General features: G+C 40.9%; 1 protein-coding gene across 5 annotated transcripts in view; it reads right to left on the bottom strand.

Annotated features, from left to right (window-relative positions):
- HIVEP2 (HIVEP zinc finger 2) overlaps nt 1-21904 on the bottom strand; it is a 138509-nt gene that overhangs the window by 57369 nt on the left and 59236 nt on the right. For 4 of the 5 annotated variants that reach the window (XM_051613594.1, XM_051613599.1, XM_051613595.1 and 1 more), the window contains one exon: nt 19886-19956. The exons of the other annotated variant lie outside the window; for it this stretch is intronic. The gene's annotated coding sequence lies outside the window, so the exon portion shown is untranslated. The remainder of the gene's footprint in view (nt 1-19885; nt 19957-21904) is intronic. 5 annotated transcript variants of the gene reach the window in all.

The following is a 21904-nucleotide window of genomic DNA, read 5'->3' as shown; positions in this document are numbered from 1 at the left end:
CAGACATCTGAGTATATAAACTAACATATGCTTTGGCTCCAGACCCTGACACTTTATCACATCAATATACAGCTTTCTAGGAAATTATCTGGATGTGGAGCCAGGAACCACTTTTGAACCTTTGAACAGACAGGGCTGAATACAGTTTTAATCTGTGGCTGAAACCTTGGCACAGCTGGACTCAAGGGCAAAATGCTGTATTTAGCAGGGCCAGTATTTCACTTGCTACTTCTACAACTGGCCTGAGAAAAGTTCCAGTCAAAAAACAAAGCAAAGCAATAAAGAAGACATGAGTCCTTATTCTCCTGTCTTTCAGGAGGGCCTAGGGGTGTTCTGGACTGTAGCATTTTCTCCCTGATGTGGCATGAATACCTTCCAGCCCCCAGAAAGGTCACCCTGTGCTTTCACAGGCCTAAATGGCTTTAGTGATGCTGGCTACACTTGAACACAGTTCTTTTTAATTAACATGCATTGTGAATTGGTTTATCTAACCCGCAATCCAAAGACAAGGGTCTTCTCATTTACACTAAATCCTCTCTATAGCACCCTGGCAGGAGAAGAGGGGACTTTCATGAAAAAAGAATGCAGCCATAAATGAAAGTCTTCATTTATGAAGCAAAATCACACTGCCGCTGCTCCATCTTCAAAAGAGTATTGAAACTGAAGTCTATGAAGTACACTGTATTATGTTCTCCCTAATTTCTTTTTTAGGTCTTAACTGATGGGAATCAGCATCTTCCCTGTCTCTGTGATAATCTCACTGCCTTCAATGGCGTTCCCCAAAGGATACCTTACCATCCAATCCAAGAGTGAAAGACTCCCTCTGATTTCAGTGAAGGTTTCTGAGTCTTTTAGAAGCTTAATCATTACTTAAAATTAGGCAAAATATTATTCAGAGCAAGATCTGCTTAAGGAGAGTAAGATTTAGTACTACTGCATCTTCTTACTAACCTACCATCTGAAAGCAGCACTGGCACTAGGAGACAGGACGTGGTCTCGGGGAACAGCCAACCTGCAGAGTCTCTAACAACCCCAGATAATGCATGTGTCATCAAACAGGATTTTACTGCCCAATTAGAGCTCCCAGAGGCACTGCTGTGATACGAAAGCCAGGAACTTTTAATTTGTTTTTATCACCGCATTAATAAAATTTGTGCAGTCCTTGGTTCTTTGGCAGCAAAAGTAAAGGAGCGTGCCTTCAACGACTGCCCACCAAAGACAGCAATGGAAACACCGCTACTGAGCATTTGATCATAGTTGGTCATATCTGGTCACAACTCTGCTAATCTGCTGCAGTTGTTTGCCAGCCATGGAGATTAAGATTAAACAAGCACGTCGGAAGGAAAATGGGAGCACGAGAAGCATGGCATGTCTTACTGCTTGGAAGAGGTTTTTCCCATTTGAACTTTGTATCTTGGACACTGGGGAATTAGCCTCTTGCATGGGACCTGGAAACACACAGGCAGAAGTGCTCTGATAATGACTCTTACACCATCTGCTTTTGAGAGACTGCTACATTCTCCCTTGGCAACTCCTGTAATCATTCTGTAATCACAGAACTACACCTTCAGTGGTGGAACTAAAATGTAGCAGGAGGCATCGGCATCATCTGACCATAAAAATGAATACGTTTCATGGGTCAACAAGAACAAGGCCTTTGTTATATGTTACCTCTTATATATCTGTTACACTGACACTGTAAGGTTACCTGGGGAGGTAAGAGCATGACAGAAAGATGCCTGTGCACTTTACAAGGTAAAAAATAGCAGAAATCTCATGTGTATTTTAATGAGAAACTAAAGTTTTAGGAAAGCAATTGGATAATATTTATTTTACTGGTAATTATTCGAAAGTTCTGAAATAGTGCAACAGAACGGGGAAATTGCCTCAAGAGTACAAAGGGCAAATAAAGCCATGCCTGTGTTACTCCTTAACTGGCTTGCAGCAGGTAGCATTCCAGCACAGACCATGCCTCACCATGGTTTGGGAAATCACCTAAAACCTCAGTTTGACCAGGTCTGTAAAAAAAACCAACAGGTGCCACTTAAATTGCAGCCAGGCTCCACAATAGTATAGGATAATTAGTACCAAAGAGGAGCCAGGCAATGCAGGTATAAAAATGTACACACCCAAGGGCTTGAATTGGTAACTCAAAGCAGTGAGGCTATATGCAAATCTCTCACTTCTTCTCCATGGGTTCAAATTCCCCTTTATAGATGTTTTCTTACTAAATACAATTAATTGAGCACTAAAGCTTCTGTATGGTGGTATATAGAGACTCTGAACCCAGCCTGTGTGGATTTTCTAATGCTCTCTTTGCCCTCTTTCTCATTTTCAAACACAGGAAGTCCAGAGAACTCTGAAAATCACTGTCTATAATGGCAAAAGTAAGAAGTCTGAAATTTGCTGGAGTGCAGCTATGATGCATTCATCTCCACCCATCAATCTCAATCTGAGTACTTTTTCTCTGAATGGACAATATTTTATATTTACAACAAAGCACAATTTATGATACACACAATTTGGTAGCTGTGGCAGCTAACCCTGGAAGTAAAAATGTCTTCCCAGTTGAGGAAGGCAAAAGCAATGTCATACTTTAAACTGACTTGATGTGATCAATGGCAGAGCACAATCATCTGAGAAATGACGTTCATGTCCAGATCAAATGCAATCATACCATATGCAATTGAATTTGGAGAAAGTGGAAAAAATTATTCCCATTATTTCACTGGTGCTCTTAATGTGTTCACACAAATCATCTATGAATAGATGAATTAAAATACTTGCAGTGTCTCTACCTTTGCCCTCTTAATTCCAGGTCATTCTGGCAGCTCTTGATGCTGCAGAAATATGTTTTCCTACAAGCAGTTTGATTAAATTAATGGATTAAATCTTGAACAATAACTTATTTTTTTTAATAAAATGTCTCTATGTTATAAACATTTTTGTCTTCATTACTAAAGCAGAAAAACATCTGAACATTTTCCAGTATTCATGCTTTTTTTGTTTTCCACTTTTTTCCTCCCTAGAAGCATGATAGCCCATTTCAATTTTATTTGCAGCTTTTCTTCATTTTGGTTCCTGGGTGCCAGCACCATGTTGTGGATGTGGATGCAAGGAGCACCAAAACATCATAGCAAAATTTTAATCAAAAGTTCACATATGCAGGATTTCATATGCATACATACAGGTGTGTATATACATAAATATATGTATGTATATATGTATATGTGCATATGCAGATATGTATACATATTATATAAGTAAAAACAGCCATATTTACTAACACTTGTGTGTGTTAACAGAGCTGGTTTTATTGTCTCTCAGGATTTGCAGAAAGTTAGCAATCAGAACAAAATTTACCTAAAAGATATTGCATGACAAATGACTTTTGGAGCATCACCTATGAACTTTGTTTACTTTACCCATAGGTGATTTGCTGCCTTAAAATCAATCACATTGTTTCTTCTTTGGATTGTCCCTACCTTATCTCCTCTATCCCCAGAGCCCACTCTGCAAAGAATCTTATTTTGCTGCGACTGCTGGAACTATGATTTTGGGTTACTTTATTTTCCCTTCAGCCAGGAGCTAAATTAGCAAGAGCACATCCCCCTAAGTATAGGTCCATAACCTCACTGCAAATAACAGTTTAAACAGTGCCAGCTGAGATCAGTGCCCTCACTAACCAGGCTTGATGCTTTTAGACAAGGGTCAGGCTGACAATTGACACAGTGTCCATATACACGTTGCTCAACCCATTTGCCTATCCTGCTGTTGCCAAAGGAGGGCTGTTTGTGCAGGCAGCTGGCAACAAGATGCAAGTACATCTGGTGATCCTCTGAGAGTGGGCAGAGAAGGCAAAACCACCAGGTCTCAGCCAAGCCCAAGATAGGATTCCAGGTAAAGCTCATGCTCTATGCAATCCAAACAAGCTTCAGCAAAATCACCACAAGGAACCTCCTACACTGAATGCCTTTGCTTTCCTTCCCTCTTTGAATGAGCACCCTGCTGTGAGTCAGGGGAAAAAACAATACAGCCAGGCATACAGTGAAGAAACAGAGACAGACCCACTCATAGATGCCAAGCAATGTAGTAGGTGTTCTACCTGCCTATGACAATCACTTGGGCTGTCAAAATTATCTCTAAGACCATCACAAGTTCAAGCCCATGGCAGAGTAATGCCAGCAGCACTGGACAATCATAGAATGGTTTGGGTTGGAAGGAACCTTAAAGATCACCTAGTTCCAACCCCCCTGCATGGGCAGGGACACCTCCCTCTAGACCAGGCTGCTCAAAGCCCAATCCAACTTGACCACTTCAGCAGTAGATGAAAGCTGACTTGACCCTGAGTAACTGGCAACTAGCTGGACATGCATGACACCAGGAGGGCACTGTGATGCCTGGGAACAACAGAAGTTTGTCAGTGTGGAAAATAATCTAAGGATCTGGGGACTCCTTACAGAGTTTTGGTTGTTACCTCAAAATCTAAGCCAGTATTCCCTAAAAAAATACAACTAAGACCTCAGTGAAACTGGTGTTTTAGTCAAGCACAGGCACCATTTGAGACACTCTGGATTTACACCAGACAAACTGAGATCAGTCTCTGACACTGTGCTCCTGGTTGCAAAGAGGGCTTGTACAGCACAGGATATGCTGCTGTTGTTTCAGGTCACCACCAACAATGAGGCACCATCAGTGGCAGCCAATCTTTTGTTTTAAAAATCTGAATGGGCCACCAAAACACCTTTGACCACAAACTTTGTTACCACTTCTGCTGGATGCTATGCAACTTCTTTACAAGGAGATGAGTCCCAAGGAGTCTCTGTCCCTTGTTATTGCCAAATCTAGAAAACAACTGTTTAAAGTGTCCTTCACAGTATCTCCATGCTGGTCCTCCAATTCTAAAGACAGACAAGAGAAAGGCAGAAGTGGGGTCTTTGGTCCTTCCCAATGAGGCAAGATCCTCCCTGAGGTCACTCTGCTATTGGTGTGTGCTCAATAACTCAGTAATTTGTCATGAGCGTGGGCTCTATCCATACATGGCAGGCTGGAGGAGGAATGACCTCAAACTCCGCTTCTAATCCAGGGGGCGTTGCCAAAGCACAGTGTTTGAGTTTGATGCATGAAGCGCAGGGATATTTTCAGCTCCTGAATCACACTTTGGCTCTACAGCTCACTTGAACGTCTCTTTAGTTTTCTTTGCAATTTTTCACCTTCTGCAATCACCGTTGATTGTCAGAAAAACAAAACAAGCTGGTACATTAAATAAAAATCCCAAAGACCATATATATAAGGATATTAAAAAAAAAAACAAACCTTTTATTGTAGTAACTTCTATTTTATTCTCTTGCATGTGTGGAGGAGTGGAGTTAAACAAATTACTAATAGATTAGTGGTGCATCACAAATGTCTAGTTTCTTTATTTCATGCTCAAAATAGATGCTATTAAATGCTGCCAGTGAATGTTTCCTAATGATTTTGGTGTCCAATGCAATAATGAAACAGCCTGAAAAATGAGGCAGTGCAGTAGCAAGTAGTTATCCTGAATACAGGTATAGGAGACCTTTTAGCTTATAGCAAAAATGTTTTGCTATACTAAACCATATTGACTTGACCACAATTCACAACCACAATTTGAAACTGGCAGTAATGAGAAAGCAAAACCTCATTTTCCAATAAAAGGGAATAAGTTTTAATTGGCATATCCTGCCACTTACAACTGCATCACCTCTCTGGCACTGTGGCCTCAGTCTGCTCTCACTGAATTAAACAGGAAAGCTCCAGCAGACAAATTATGCAACCTCAGTCACAGCTAAGCAAGTCATTTAAGCATATGCTTAATTCCATCTCTAATAATTAAAGCCAATTCAGCAAAGCAAAGCATGTGCTCAAGTCAAAAGTGAATAGGCAGCATCCATCTTTCTGAATATGCGTTTTTCGCAGACTGAGGATATTGCATAAAACTTCTCTTGATTTCCTTTTACAGCTCATCATCTTGGAAGGAGGTAGAATTCAGCTGCTAATCAAACTGTCACTTACACATGTAAAGTACTAGTATTTTTAACTCATCCATAGATCAGTTAAGTAAAAACAAATTTAAAAAGCCATGGGACGTATCCTTGGGCTGGACACTGGCAGACATACGTACTACCCACAGATTGCTGGGGACCACAGGGGCAGATCGAGGTAACAGAAAAGATGAGGTAAGAAGCTACTATAGGAAATCCCATACATCCAGAATTCCTAATTACCTTTTCTGAGCCATTTTACAGAGTGAACTGGGAGCTTTATTATGCACTGGAAGATGAATGGAAAGTCATGGGCACTTCAACTCCTCTGTCTCCATTTCCCTCCCATGGGAATGAGGAAAGAGTAGGGATAATGAACACACTGCTTTGATAAGGAGCGTGGCTCTTTCCTTGAGGCACTGAAGTAACTGTGCAGCCTCTGAAGTCCTCTGAAACCTCTTATTTTCCTTTAAGTTTCCTTTAGTCTTAGAAAGCAACATTAATCTAACAGAGACAACTTGCAGGCAAGCACGGATCCCCAGGAGCATTCCTCAACTGCAGACAAGTGGGAAAGGGAAAGCCTGCTGCAAACAGCAAGGCTGGAACCAGCCACAGGGAATTCACGCTCCACCGCTGCCTGCACTGCTGGCCTACCTCTGCCCCTCTCCCAGCTGAAGGGGCCCTATCTACCTTTGTGTTTCATCTCAGAGATCAGGAATCAATTACCAATGCCATGGGGCTGCTCTAAATTATGCTCAGCTGCCTGAGGCTGCTTCCTCCCAAGCGGGTCACCCGGCCAGAGGCCAGGCTCTACCTGTTCTCCAGCTCCTCCAGGCTGCCAGAGATATCCAGCATGAGGTCAACCCTCTGATTTGTTCTCTCTTTGAGATTACAGTCTGTCCCTGCCCCAAAGGCACAGCAAGCTGTAGAATAGAAATGTTTGCAGAAATTAAACAACTCCAGCAAAATACACATTATGCAAACATCCCTCTTCCCAGATGACACAACATGGAGCACCAAGAACAAACAAAAACCGACCAAACAAAGCACAGAGGCATTGTGAAAAAAACAAATCATTTAGCGAAGGGCTGCTCTGCTCTCCTTACAGCCTTTAGGACAGTGATAATGCTGAAATGGCTGGCCAGCCCTGAAAATTGGATAAACTGAGACACAGAAGAGACAATTGAAAGCAAGGAGACAGACAGCAAAAATAAGTGAGACAACAGATGGAAAGCAGAAATACAATGCAGCTGCTTTCCTGTTTTGGGGAGGGTGGGAGTTTTCTTTAAAAAAAACAAACAAGTTGTTATCTAAACTGCTGTGGGTTCTCCCCAGATAGCTCGTGGGACAGGAAAATTGTTTCTCTGCATGCCTAGGAGGGAAATTATGCTTCTAAGAAAGGGGGAAATTGTGATACCCTCTGATGTTCTAGTTGTCCTAGTTCTGTTTCAGAGGGAGAGATGGTCACGTCATTAAAATCTATATCCACAAGTGCAAGAGCTGTGTCAGAGATGCTGCCAGCCAGGGGTCACTTCTGGGAAATATTCAGAGCTCTCCCACAGCAGTGCAGCTTCCTTAGCCTTTCTCTTTTTCTAGCATGACTGTTACAATTAGGCAGAAAAAGGGTAGTTATTGTTCTAGCAACATTTTATGGACTAATTGGGCAGGTTTTCTAGCAGGGTTTTGGTATAGTTCTGATAACATGCTAGTAGGGAAAGAAGGATTTCCACATTGGCCAAAGAAACAGTTGTGGCAGGACTACCTATTTTTAACACGGTTTATTCCTAGGACTATTTCAGACACAGCATTTTCTCTCCCATCTGTTTACACAGTTGTTTTGTTTCTTTAAAGACACAGTTGTCTGTCTCTTGAAAAAAAAAAAAAAAAGAAAAACACCACACACACACAAAAAAAACAACCAACAAAAAAAACAAAAACCCCTTCAATAGTTGCAGAGAAAAACATGAGACTGAAACCAAATCAAACACTGATCTAGTCAAACGGTAACACTGGTAAAGCTTTACAACTGAAATATAGAGCAATTCTCCAGATACCTCTTAAAATTTACCTCAGGTTTTGGCCTCTGTGGCATTGTAAGTGTGGCTGTGGATTTTTAAAATTCAGATCTTGTACACTCAACAACTAACTAAGATGGTTTATTGATCTAAGGTGCCTAACTGCAAACCTGCCATCAGAATGACATACCAGTCTGCTCAGGAGGAATGCTGCCACAGAAGCACAAAGCAAGATGCAATCACTTTCTTTAATAAAGGAAGGAAAATGTAATGAGAGCACCAAGGGGAAAAAAACAAACAAACAACAAACCCCAATTTTAATAAAAATTAAAACTGGTATAACAGGACAAAACATTAAGCAAAAATTCTGAGACTTGGGTTGCCAAGCTGTTTTCTCTGATTTTTAATGATAATTTTTTTCCTCATTGGACCACTGGAGTCCACAGTTATGATTTCCCAGGCAATCCTTATCTCTCTAAAGCATTTCAGACAACTTTAGAGTTTGTAGCTAGAAGCAATTAAAACTGAGGCATGGCTGAGGTGGGACCTCTGCAGATCACTAGAGCAACCTCACTTCTTGTAGGACACCCTATTTGCTGGGAAAGGTGCAACTTGAAAAGCTGATATATTAAAGGTCAAGACTCCAATACAGAGCAGACTCATCTGTATTGTGTTTTAATTTCTTTTTATGCTGAGAGGTGCCTAGAGACCTGAAGAGGTGACAGAACGATAAATCATGCATAACAAAATGGAACAGACGACAAGACTGTATCAAGAACAGGATAGCTCAGCTGGTGCAGCTGTCCTAGCAAACTGTATTGACACTGTGTTCCCAGCACAGCTTTCATCTGTACCAGCAAAATCTCTTTATTTGCTGGCACAGCTTTTTCCTTAGGTCCCTCTTCCCTCATCCAGCAAGCAAAAAGCTTTTCAGTAAAAGTAGATGTTTGTCCTAAGTGTATCCACAATGAGAGATTTTGTGTCAGTCAGGAATCAAGTCAAGGATCGAGGCTCTTTATGCCTTCGGTCAAGACAGCTGTAACAACAAAAATCTGTAAAATGGGCATGTTCTTCCTTTGACTGGAGTGAAAAGTCCTTTGGCCTTTGTAGAGACTTCAGTGCTGGTCTCTGCCACTAAAGGGAATCACACATTTGTGTTCACTTTTGCAGAAATGCAGAGATAAAATATCTTGCCACACATGCCCTGGTTGGATGGGTTACAGTATTTCCTCAAGCAAAAGAGGTCTCCAACATGCCTGTGACTGTCCCCAGCTGCTGCTCCACCACCCTTCTGCAGGAGAAGGCTCACCTTCCCTGCTGAGTTCCCTTCCACAGAGCCAGGGGAAGGAGGAAGCAGACACAGGCTTGGTGCCACTGCCTTCTGCAGGCACAGCCTTCTCCCTCATGGAGAACAGAGAACCACAAGGTACAGTAACATTGTGGTAAAATTATGTCAAATAAAGTGTCTGGGATTGGGTGTGCAGCTTTAAGAAAATAATCAAATTCACTAACATGCTGAAAACTACAGCTAATTTAAGATATGTTTTAAAGGAATTTCTGGATCTGCTTTCCGCAGCTGTGTGAAAAGATATTTTCCAGGTGTGCTGTATGGCATGACCTACTGGTCACAATCACCCGTGTGATTCAAGGTTTTAGCACTGTCGTCTGTGATTTTCATAAGAGAACGGGCAGTGATTTTAACATGCCCTTAAGGAAATTAGGATCAGGAAGAGATCTGGCATCATATTCATACACAGCTTTCACTCTGTTAAAAGGGCCTACCTGCTTACGGGCCTTGGGTTTGGCAATGTCTAGAGTTGTTGTCCTTGGCCACCCAGTATTATCTAATTTCTTTACAAGACAGTACATATTTCTGGAAGGCTGGACCTAATCCAGGCTACTATGGTTTCCACGGACTGGAAGCTTGAAGGTTTGGGATTAAAACGGCAGGAGGCTGCAAAGAAAATTGAGGGCCTGGAAATAACAACTTGATGGTCCTGACGCAATCATCACTGAGAACACTGCAGCTCTGAAAAATGTAATCAGCAGCCTGGAGAATAATCTCAGATAAAAGGCTAGGTTTTGGAAGACAGTGGAAAGGTCCTGCAAGTATAGATACCAGATGGGGTCTGGTACACTTTTGTATTTGAATTTCAATCAGTTCTCCACAGCATCCTGTAGGAAAACATACAATATAAAAGCTTGTAGCTATGTGATAACCCCAGCATATCTCATTCAAAGGAAAACTGCTGCTGGCTAGGGCCTACAACAGAAGCCCTCTTCTTCCTCAAGCTATGGAAGCTGAAGGTGCTCCTGTACCCTCTTGCCCCTGGCTGGATGCTCACATTTCCTGTATCAGACAACGTGAGTCTAAAGAGAAAGTTTCAATTTCTGCATCACTACACTACTAACTGAAGAAATAAGCTTACCAGCAATCCTACTGAACTTAGAAACCTTAAGTAACAATCATCCATTATGTGGCACTTGAGAGAAGACTCATTACTTTAGGACAGACACACAGATTTGATTCTGAATTTTCAGGACTCATTAATGTTGTTTTGGGCAAAGTACCACCTTGATATCCTTTTGTGATGACCAAGATAAAAAAATGGGACTAAAATAACGTCTCTGAAACAGTGTTACTAACCCAATTTACTATCCACAGAAACGTTACTAAAAAGCAGTATATTTTAAAGAAGAAAATTATTGATCTGTGGAACACAAATGGCAATTCAGATGAGCAGAGCCTCCACTGAATTTATTTATGTCTGTGCCCAAAAGTCAGGGGCCAGCTCACATGGGTAACCTACCACTAAATGACAGAAAGAGGCCTCACAACTGACTTAGAGACACTGGCAGGGATTAGCTAAACCTGATTTCTGAGGCTATTTCCTATTAGTGTGTAGTATTTCCAAGGCCTGGTTGGTTGCCCCAGGAATAAGACAAAAGGAAAAACTGGGTTTAAGCTGTCTTTGCTCTCTCTGCTGTGTTCAGCAGAGCTTTAGTACAGCTGCAGGCAAAAGACCAAGGACTGCAAGGTGGCAATTTTACCAAGACTTGTCCCCTTAAAACCTCAAGGTTTGATTCTACATTTGGGCTTCTGCTCAAAAATCAATAAAAAACAGGAAGATGGTGAGAGGCCGAACTGACTGTAGAAAGTCCAACTGAGGAAAAACTGCCCCAGGAAAGGAGCCAAGAAAGTGCTTGAGGCCTAAAGATGCTTTCAGATAACACAGTCAACATGCTAGACAGCAAAAATATTTCTGCCAGGAAAATATAATGCCACTGCTAAAAAACATTAGAAACCAAGTTAAAGGCTGCTCATGAGGAATAAAAGGCACAACAAACAATAGTAATCATTGAGAAACTCAGACACAATTGAAGACTAAGAAAAGTGGTAAGTTAGAGAAAAAAGGACCAAAAAAAGACCCTAGTGAATTCTACATCTCCAAAGAGTTATTCAGATTTCCACTTCAGTGTTTCCAGAGATGAATGCCATTGATTCTGATTGAGGAAGTTACAGCAGATATATTAAAATTCAGTCAATTATATCCCAAACTGTTATCGCACTGTTCCAGAACCTTTGTGACCAGCAGAAACCACTTAAATGATAAAAGAGCAAGCACTCTAAGAAAACAAGCTATTTTTCTATCAGGACTACTTTACAGGAGACTAGCAGAATTAGGAGACCCCAAGAAAAGGCTCCAGGCAGGCTCACTATACCTGATCTACCTAGCATGCCCTTAGGATACAGTAAAACACTTCTCACCCCTTCTCCAAGGATAGCTTATGCCAACCCTACAGTAGTTTCAAATGGGATTTAAACAGGATAAGTAAATAGAGTCAGAATTACCTTTTCTGGGGCTATTCCTTTTCTTTCATTCTGACAGGTCAAATAAATCCTGAACTTGAACTGCAGATCTAGGTTTCAGCACCTACGTTCCAGTGTTTTTCACATAATTTCATTACAACTAGTCTTGGCAATAAGCAATAAAGTGCCCAGTGGGTTTGCAGATCATCACAGCAACATGATTAGGAAGCTTGATCTGAGTATCATAAAAGTCAGTGGAACTTGGATTCAACCCAGAGTTTTATTTTCCTTGCTATTGAATGGGACACTCACCTAGTCTAGCCATGGCTGACTCCACACCCTCCCATGGCAGTTTGCTCCACTGACCTATATACTGCATAGCAGTAACCCCTTTCCAATATCCAATGGGCTAGCAAAATATTCCCTGCTGCAGCTTAACCACAGTATTTTTCTCCCTTTTCTCTTCAACAATGTGGGAATTTGGTCATTTTCTTGTTTCAAATACTCTTTCACCTTGACTTTGGGCTTTTCCATCTTCCTGAAGAGTCTGGTAAATTGAGGTTACCTTTTGGCTTTTGATTTTGTGAGCTGAAGTGGATTTGAGTTCACACCAAGTCTGGTTAGGAATTTTATTTTATGAGGCTTGAAGTCACAAATATGTCATCATACACCTCCCTCCTTTATAGGGGTTTTGTTCTTTTAAAGTTAATGCTGTTCTCCCAAGAAATACCTTGAGAAAGTCACATACACAAGATCAATACTCACATTAATGAGTGAACACTCATCCATCCTAACTCTGCCAGTGCTTAATACAGACTTCTCTTAGTGATTTCTGAGCAACTGATAAAGACAGACTTGGGTAGTCAAGTTCTCCACCTGCAACAGAACATCTGCGCCAGTTTCAGTACCTGAGGATTTGTAAATACTTCCACAGGCATGGATTTAAAACACAACATTCATTTGGTGTGTCATTGTATCGTAATTAATATGCACTGAAGTAGAATCTAGGACTTTAAATCAATTATTTGCCTGTCAGTTCTTCCAATGAAAATATATGCCTAAAGAAAGTGGTAATGAAGGGGCTCTCACACATGAAGAGAAGACTTTTTTTCCTCTGTTTTGACAAAAAAAATAGTCAGGCAGAATCCAAACAGCTCACTCCACAGTTGCTTCAAATAGCTGCACTATAATACACATCCAACTTGTTTTCACAATAAATATGGGGAAGATTTGGGTTTTCTAGTTTTTTACTATTTCAACAAAGAGAGGACACTGCTGCTGGGACTGCCTCTGCCTATTGCCAGTGGGAGAAGTCAACACTTAACAATAGCATGGCATGAGCCATCTGGAGATTAAAGAGATAGCTGTAAAGTCTGACACAAACAGACAAGCATTACGTTTTCCAGTATGCAGCTCAGAAGACTGGCTTATTGACCATAAAATTAATTATATAACCCAACTGTATTATGTCATCTGAGACCCTGGCTAGGCCACAGACTTTTTTCTATACTCATATCTCTATCTTATTTTTTTCCCCAGCCAACTGTCATGTTACATGGCTTATATAATGCTGCTCAGTACTAACCTGAAGCATAATGACTGTGCTCATTATAGGGTTATTATGAGTTCTGGGATGAAGAGCTTACAGTTCTTTGATTCGCTCCATATAAGGCAAAACACTGTCTTTTTTGTAATGGGAATCCCAATTATATCCTTCTGAAACATTAGCAGAACTCTTATTGATTTCATTGGATTAAAAGTGGTAATGACAGGTTTCCCTCCAGCAAGGCATGCAAGCCGTGGCTCAGCGGGTGCATGGGAGAGGGAGACAGGGATGCTGCCAGCTGAGTGTTGGATCAGGCCTTAGCATACAATCCTCTGCATCCTTGAATGAAAGAAGATGGTACAGCACAGTGCAGTGCTCATGGCCAAATAGATTAAATGTTTTCTGTATAAATGAAAACAAATACATGGTAAATTTTCTTGATTGTTCAATCTACCTTTTCTTCTTTTTTTTATATTTTTGCTGTCCATTCAGTGCTACCTCTTAAAGACTGTGAAAAAAACCAACCTTCAGCAGGCATTTATATTCCAATCACACAACCTCAATTTCTTCCAGAAAAAGAGCTATTGAACTGGTTCTCCAGTTTTCAGATAAGTCAGACCCAACTTTTAGATGTTGCCCTTATGTTGTAATTATGTATTGCCAGTGAGTTCCTATTTAATACGTTCCAAGGAAAACTGACATCTGCACATCTGATTGAGTTGCAACGTGTACACTTAATTCTGTTCAAAACCCTTAGTGATCTTCATCCTGGTCTACTGTAGTTGTTTGCCTAGTGGCTGAATTTGTATTCCCAAGCAAGGCCTGCTCACTTGCTCTCTCCCCTCAAGCCCATGGGCAACCTCAGTGTAGCCAGGGCTAGAGGCCTGGGCTGCAGGATCAGACCCCCTGGCTATCTAACAGAGAAGTTTTGATGTCTAAAGTTCACATGTAAGGACCACCAAGGCTGAAATTAATCTCCCAGGAAAAACACAGATCACAGCTAAGTCTATTTCAATGTGTTATCAGCATTTTTTTCTTTTCTAACAAACTAGGAAAAAAGAAGTTGTAAATTTAAGGCTTCTGCTCCATTTTCGTCACCTCTGTGTACTGAGGCCATTCATCTGATGTGGCAAAATACAAAGCAGACCCGGTAACACAGCCCTTTTTCCACAAGCTCACTAATAAAAAGAATTCCATTTCTTGGGCTGCAACCTACAACCAGCTGCCTTGCAGAACCTCAACCCTGGTCCCTGCAGGGCAAGCCAGCATTTCATGCCCTCCACTTTCAGCCAAGAAACACAGGTTTAAAGTTCGAGGTTGGAGAACGGTTGCCAAGAAGGAGCAACCCTACTCATGACCACAGTGTCCCTACCTGTTCCAGCCACTCTTTGAGTTCCACTTCTTTTGGGCTCAGCCCCTGCCTTTGTTGGCCCCTGAACCCTTTTTCTGGGACCAGCAGAAGCTTCACTCCCTGCTTGAGATGCTGAGGAGTGATGATCAGTGGAGTCTGTTCCTGCACGATCCACCCCAAACCATAACTCTAAATATATCTTCTAGTTCTACTCATATATTTATAGGCCCATGTGCAGGGACATATTATTCTTTCAAAAATATTACAGGAAAATGCTGCAAGTGATTGTCATTAAAAAAATCCATCATAATTTCATTAAAAATTAACAAAAAGAAAGCATTAGTGTAGTCCTGCCAACTAGGGGCAGGGGACTGTCTCAAATTATTAAATTGAGAAGGGCAGCAATGGAAGGCCTTTTTAGATCAATGTTTCCATTCTTTCTTCTTTTGCTTGGTTCAAAAGTCCTACATAATTAATACTGTAGTACTTAATAAATGCTTATGAACCTACTACGTCTCTTCTCTTTCCGTTTAATTAGGTGATTGACTTCAGGCGTACTATAAATTATAATGACAATTTAATTACTTTTTTAATGTGCACACTTAAAAGATTTATAAACAGGAATAGAGATGTGCAGTGCAGTGGAAACTAGAAATACTGTGAACTGGAGAACAACACAAAGTGATCCCATCTAAGGCACCTCTCCAGTGTCTGAGCACCTGCAATGACTGCGAGATACAGTATTTATAGTGTCTGGTAAAACCACAGAGAACTGTGTAATTCTATCTAAACACACCTATATGCTCCTTTTAACTTTTTCTTTTAGTACTTGGGTATCTCACTAGGTTTCACAGCAGGAATCTAAAATGGTTCCAGGCAGAAGTCAGGCTACGGACTTCAGCATCTCTTAATTAAGATGTTTGTGAAAATGAAAGACCCTTTATCTTCTTGTAAATAAATTGTAAAACTTCTGCATCATTTCATCATAACACAGTCATTGCTAAAATTCGCAGGGGGACAAAATCTCCCTTAGTATCCCAGCTGGCAAAGGCAAATTGTCAAAGACCAGAGATTTCATCATGTCATGACCAGTGCCTTCCAGGTCAGGAGACAGAACTGTGTCTGAGAATATGTCACACCATCAGCACCACATATGACAACTGAAGTTACCTCTTCTATTGTTATTACACCATCTAGAACTTATTCTTCTCTCACTTACAAGAATGCAAATTATAACTGCTTTTAGAAAGCTAACATATAAGTATATAACAAATCAAATAAGAATCAGACCCTGTTTTTCACTTCAAACTAATGCTCAGTAAAGTAGAAATTATGAACTAAAAATGATCTTTTTACTTTTTAAATACTTTAAGACACTAAGAGAAGAGATAATTTACATAAATAACCAGACATTGCCAAGCCCTGGTTGGTCACTGAAAACAAAGAAATCACCACTATTTTCTATAAATTACCTGTCATCAACATAGAGAGACAACAGAATTTCTTTTAAGTCACACTGTATGCTATATTGGTGAAACTTTCTCACATAAAAACATCATTAAAATTTGGGCTAGAGGAGACACTTCCCATCTGGGAGCTGAATCTGGTTTGGTGAGATTATTCCTGTCTGTTAATTTAGCAGTATAAAGCATAACTGTACATTCTTGGCATACTTCATGGGGATGCTGGCATCTCTGTAACCAGAACTGCTTTGAGAGAGGGGGGAAAAAAAGACTGGGCAATTTACAGTGCGCTGGAAAAATTATGGTCAATTCAGTGTTTTAAGCATCATCTATCAACAGTGTTGAATAGTCAAAAGGGAAATAAATTTAAATATATTGCCAAGGCACAGTGCTATGATAACTGTCTTTGGTTTTCCTTCATAATACAGAAAAAAAACAACCCAGACGTTTGTCTCACTCATGCCTAGTGAAGCTGAGGGGGAAGCAGATAAATCCTACAGCTTCCTTGTGTGTCTGTCCACCTCAGCTGGCACAGAGAGGGGCCAGAAAAGGTATAAGTAAAAGAGAAAGCGTTGGGAGGCTGAGTGGCATGGTGAATCCCAGGGAGCTGCTTTGTCTGCAGCTTCCATTGTCGGAGGAGCTGCACGGGGCTGAGGCAACAGCTCCGCTGTGGAGCTGCGTCTCATCCACCTCATCCGCAGCCGGTGATGGATGGTGGGTCACGAGGGCAGCAGACTTTGGGTGCACAGCCCTTAAATACTTTATCAAAGATGGCAAAAGGCCATGTACTACAATAACACAGCAAATACTTCCTTTTGCTGTAGGGCAGACAAATTCCTTCCTCTGCTGGCTAAATCTGAAGCTTTTGGTTCGTGGCTCAGAGCGTGTGCAAGTTTTGTATTTGCAAAACATATGTGTAAAAAAGCTGCATTTTTATTCTTGAGACAGTTCAATTGTAAACATTCTCACAGAAATGAAAAGTCAGCCCTATCTGTGCTTAAATCCCATGCATTCATAAATATGTAATTCTAGGGGCTTATGGACAATAAAAGAAAGCAGGTTTCACTCATTTTAAAAAATCAAACTGCATAAAAAGAATTGAAAAAAATTGTAAAACTGTGTAACTCATCCAAACTTTTCATACTGAAAGTGTTTCCTGAAATAAAAAACATACTGATGACAGGAGTTAAAAGTTCCATGAAAATAGCAATTTTGTCTCTGGTTTAAATGAAGATTAATAAAAGTAATAGGCCTTGTGATATAATAAGATACTTCAATACTAACAATGTAACAGTATTGTTGTGCTACCCAGTGAATTATATTTAACAAGACATATTAGATGAGTTGGAATATCTTCACCCCATCAAAATATCTTTATGCAAAATAAAACAGAAGCAACTCTTAAAATGTTCTGAAATAAGATCTCTTACTGTTTGCTCCATTTTAGAGCAGAGATAAAGTATTTCAGAACCTTCAGCCACTGTAGCGTTCTTCCAACCAGTTTTGTCTTCTGTTCCTCCTTAGCAGCTCCTCTCTCTATTTATCCCCCTAGTATCTTTAAAACTTGATCTCACTGCTCTGAACTTGACAATATAACTTAACGCTGTAACATGACAAAAAGCTGTGGCCTCATGTTTGGTTTCTAAAGGCAGCAAAAGAAAGGAATCTCCAAAGAAACCTCCAGATCAGCTGTGACCATTTCAGCTCCCTTTCCAGCTGACTGGAGCATCAGCAACAGAAGATGACCACTTAGCTGCCCACCCACATGGCCCCAGAAGCCGAGGTAATGCTGAATCATCAATCAATGGCAACAACACCTAATGCTGGCTTATAACTTTCTGGTTTTGAAGACCTGGAGGAGTTCATTCACACCGAAGTGCTGAAGCGACTGGTGCAGGTTTTCCGGCAGCACGGTGTGGGCAGCGAGGCAGCAAACTGTGCCATCCCACCACCACGTGGGAAACCTGCACCTTCCGCCTTCAGGCGTGTTAAGGCAGAAGAAACGGGCGGTTTCCCACCCAAAGACTTTGCAGCATTTTATGCTAGAGCAATGGGTTTGCATAATTTCTATCAAGTTATGTCTTACAAATCTCACCATCTATTTTGAACTTAAATGCGTCAAAACTGAACAAAATTAACAGTGCTTATGTTCAGAAAATGGAAGGTCTCAGCACAGAGGTGTATCAACTTTCTTATAGTCCTATAGAACAGAACAAGCATGTCTGTAATCTCTAATTCAATCAAGTATAAATTTCAGATTAAAGAATAAGTTATTTTAATCAACAGCCATAATGTGTACTGAAAAGCTTCAAAGCAATAAAAGCTTTTGCAGAGCCTCCAACACCCAGAAAGCAAATCTGCACCTAGGTCACTCACCCTCTGAATATTTCCATTCCTTTCTCAGAGCGTGAAGCTAAGACTGGCATTAAACTGTGCCATATTTTCAATGTGTTTTCCATCTGAACTAAGATGTCCTAGAGAAAAACATTTTTAATGTAACTTTTCTGCTACACCCACCTTCAGCTCACGGCCCAGCACTCTGCTCCTTTTTATTCATCCAGGTAAGGAGGAGCTGACAGCTGGGGGAGGAAAGAGATGGGGAGCCATATGGAGCTAGAGTCAATTTTCAGTATGTATTTGTGAATAGACACAAAAAGAGATAAATGCTGGTATGCATAAATTCATATTTTATCAATATCTATTCTAGTACTTACTGTCAGAGTAATTTATTCAAAAAAAGGCTTTTAAAGGCAAACACTAATTTAAAGAAAAAACCCAAATCCTTAAAGAGACAAATTCCAATCCTGACTTAATCCTTGCCACAGCAAGTCCAGGATCACAATAGTGTGAAGAAGGAAGCAGAATCCCACTCACTGGGTTGATCTCCCAAAGCCGAAAGGGAAACCAGTGCAAATAACCAAGAACCCAAGGAGTTTCTCAAGGACACTGCCCAAAAGAAGTCCCCCAAGGGTGGGGCCACGTGAGCAGGGGTGGGCGGACCTCGTCCAAGTTGATCATGCAGAGGGCAAGCAGAGCTGATGGTTTTGCATGCAGAATCTTGTAATGATAAAAGCTATCAAAATGACAAGGATTCACTAGGTTTGATTCCTGTAGTTGCTGCACCTACAAATGTTCAGTTTCACTTCTCAGAGTTATTCAAATTATCCAGCCCTCATGGGTCTGCGAACCTGAGCTGCAAGTCTCAACATGGAAGGAGATTTAGTACAAGACTGCTGGTGCACCTGACTGTGACAAAATGCTAAAATAAAAAGTAATGAAACACACTGAACATGTCTGAACCCCGGTTAATGTTTGGCCTGGATCCAGTGGACACATTTGATTTCCGCTGACTCCCCCACCACAGACTGTTACCTCCCCAGACTGTGATCTAAGGCCACCGCACAACATGAGCAGGAGGACAGTAGAGCAAAAGTATCTGGGAGAGTAACTTATTCCATTAGTCAGAATTCGAAAATTAAAAGAGCTACTTCGAATGCAGAGTGCAAAGACTCATCACTTCCTCCCAGAGAAGGGCAAAAGACCTTGTTTGTAAGTATTGATCAGGACACGTGCCATGGCAGAAAACCTCTGAACTCTATTCACAGCTCTTAAATAGCTCTATGCCTGGACTTGGGCAAATGGCTTCAATTTGCTATGCTTTTTCAAAGTAGTAATAAAAGCACATACCCACCTCACAGAATAGAGGCTTCATCAATGTTTCTAACTCACTCTCAGCTTCTTAAGTAGAAGAAGTAGACAGTCCTGCAAAAGTGCAGAGTACCATTACTTAGATTTTCTTTTCTTTAAAGGATTTTAATCCTATCTATTTCTTGGTGGTCTTTTTTTCCAGGTGTCAGCAATAGTGGATGCAAAACCAGCATCTCTGCCTGGAAGCTAGTCTCAGGCTTCAGGCTCTTGCCTCGTGCATACGTGCACAGACATATGCCTACATCTTCCACAATACATACCACAAGTCTACAAACAGGTCAGCAGGACACAAGCCAAGCAACACACATCTAAATCTGAATGGAGAACAAAGAAAAAAATGTGGGTATTTTTAAGATCAAAACTCTTTCCTAAGAACCTCATTTCTTCCTGGTCACATAGTCTGGGTGCGACATGTAAGAAACAGCTTTCTGAGGCACTGTGGTGTCTTCTGAATCACTGCCATTACCCGAGAAAACCCCAGGAAGTGGTTTGGATGAGACGCTGGACCTGACTTGCGTAGGTATCAGCTGATGTGAGAGTACACACAGCACAAAGCCCTAACAATACAGACATTGTGAAACCAGGAATAACCTTCTCTTATCTCCCATAGTTTGGAAAATAATTTCTAACCTAGTGACTACAAAGCTTAGGAACTAGTCAAACAGTTAATTATTCACTGCACACTTCATAATTAATCTCTATTTCAGGCCAAATCTTTGTATGCCCATAATAACATGAAGATCTCCAGTGAGGGAAACAACAGCATGAGCTTTTGGACCTCCTTCTGCAAAGCAATTCTTTTTTCCATAAACAGTTACTATTAAGCAAGGACAAAGCAACAAACCAGACAGCCATCTGTGTAAACCAATTTAAAAGGACGGTGACCTCATAAAATTTTTCAAACTAATGCTCTCCATTTAACTTCTGCCACTCTGTCCTATTCAAGCAGGTCCTTGAGCGAGCGCAGTGCTTCCCCTTTAGGGAAAGCTGGTATTTTAAAGCTGCAGCAATTTCAAACCTGTGAAAAGAGCACGTCAATGAAAATATCTCAGCATATATGGAAGCAGGACAACCTAACCAGCAGCCCACACACCATGGAGGGTGTTGCCACAAAGATCTGCACTGTGTTTGCCCGCTAAGCTTCCTAGAGGTTTGAGGTCAAGTGGGCACAAAGGTTCAAGCCAGTGACGATAACACAATCCCTTCTGAAGTGTGTGTGAAGTGTGTCTGTTCTTATGATCCAGAGAGAAGCCAGCACACTCACTCGTTGCAGCCATGTTGGAAGGGAAGACAGTCCTGATAGTCTTAGAGCAAAACTCAGGAATCCACACTTAGCACAACTATCCTGTACACACCGGAGATGGCCACAGCATCCACAGAGCCTTCTGCCTCTTTAGACTTGAATCTATTGAAACTTCAGGTAAAACATGCAAAAAATGAAAGTCCAAGTAGAACACCTACAAACAGGTGCATTACATAAATGCTCAAGGCCACACCTGCACCAGGTTACTTGCAGAACTGGCCTTTATTCCATTTACCCATGTCAGACAGTGCCACACAAGTGATGTTGGTGATACCAGACCATTGGTAGCACAAAAAAAGTACATACATTCATTTACAAAGGCACATAGACTACAAACATTTCAGTGTCAAAGAAGGTAACTGAAATAAATATGTATTCTCTTTCCATTTCCAAGCATCAGAACAACATAACACTATCTTAACTTTATTTAAGTGGTGGAAGGAAGCATTTCCTTCACCATTACATAAAGATGGTATTTCTAATCCATCTCATGCCACTATGATAAAAATCACCTCCCACAACACCCAGGTTTGTTACATTGACTCTTTTTCTCTTTAGCCTACATTTTCAAACACTCAGTACTTTACTGTTCTTCCACAATGGCTGATATTTGTGTGCCAGATAGTTGTGTTTACTTTAAAATAATGGCTGGGAGGTGAAGGTAACTTGCCCTTCTGACCCAGTGAGTAATTGTACAAC

Source organism: Apus apus, chromosome 3, assembly GCF_020740795.1.
Source record: "Apus apus isolate bApuApu2 chromosome 3, bApuApu2.pri.cur, whole genome shotgun sequence".
NCBI lineage: Eukaryota > Metazoa > Chordata > Aves > Apodiformes > Apodidae > Apus > Apus apus.
This window is presented reverse-complemented; position numbering and strand designations above follow the sequence as displayed.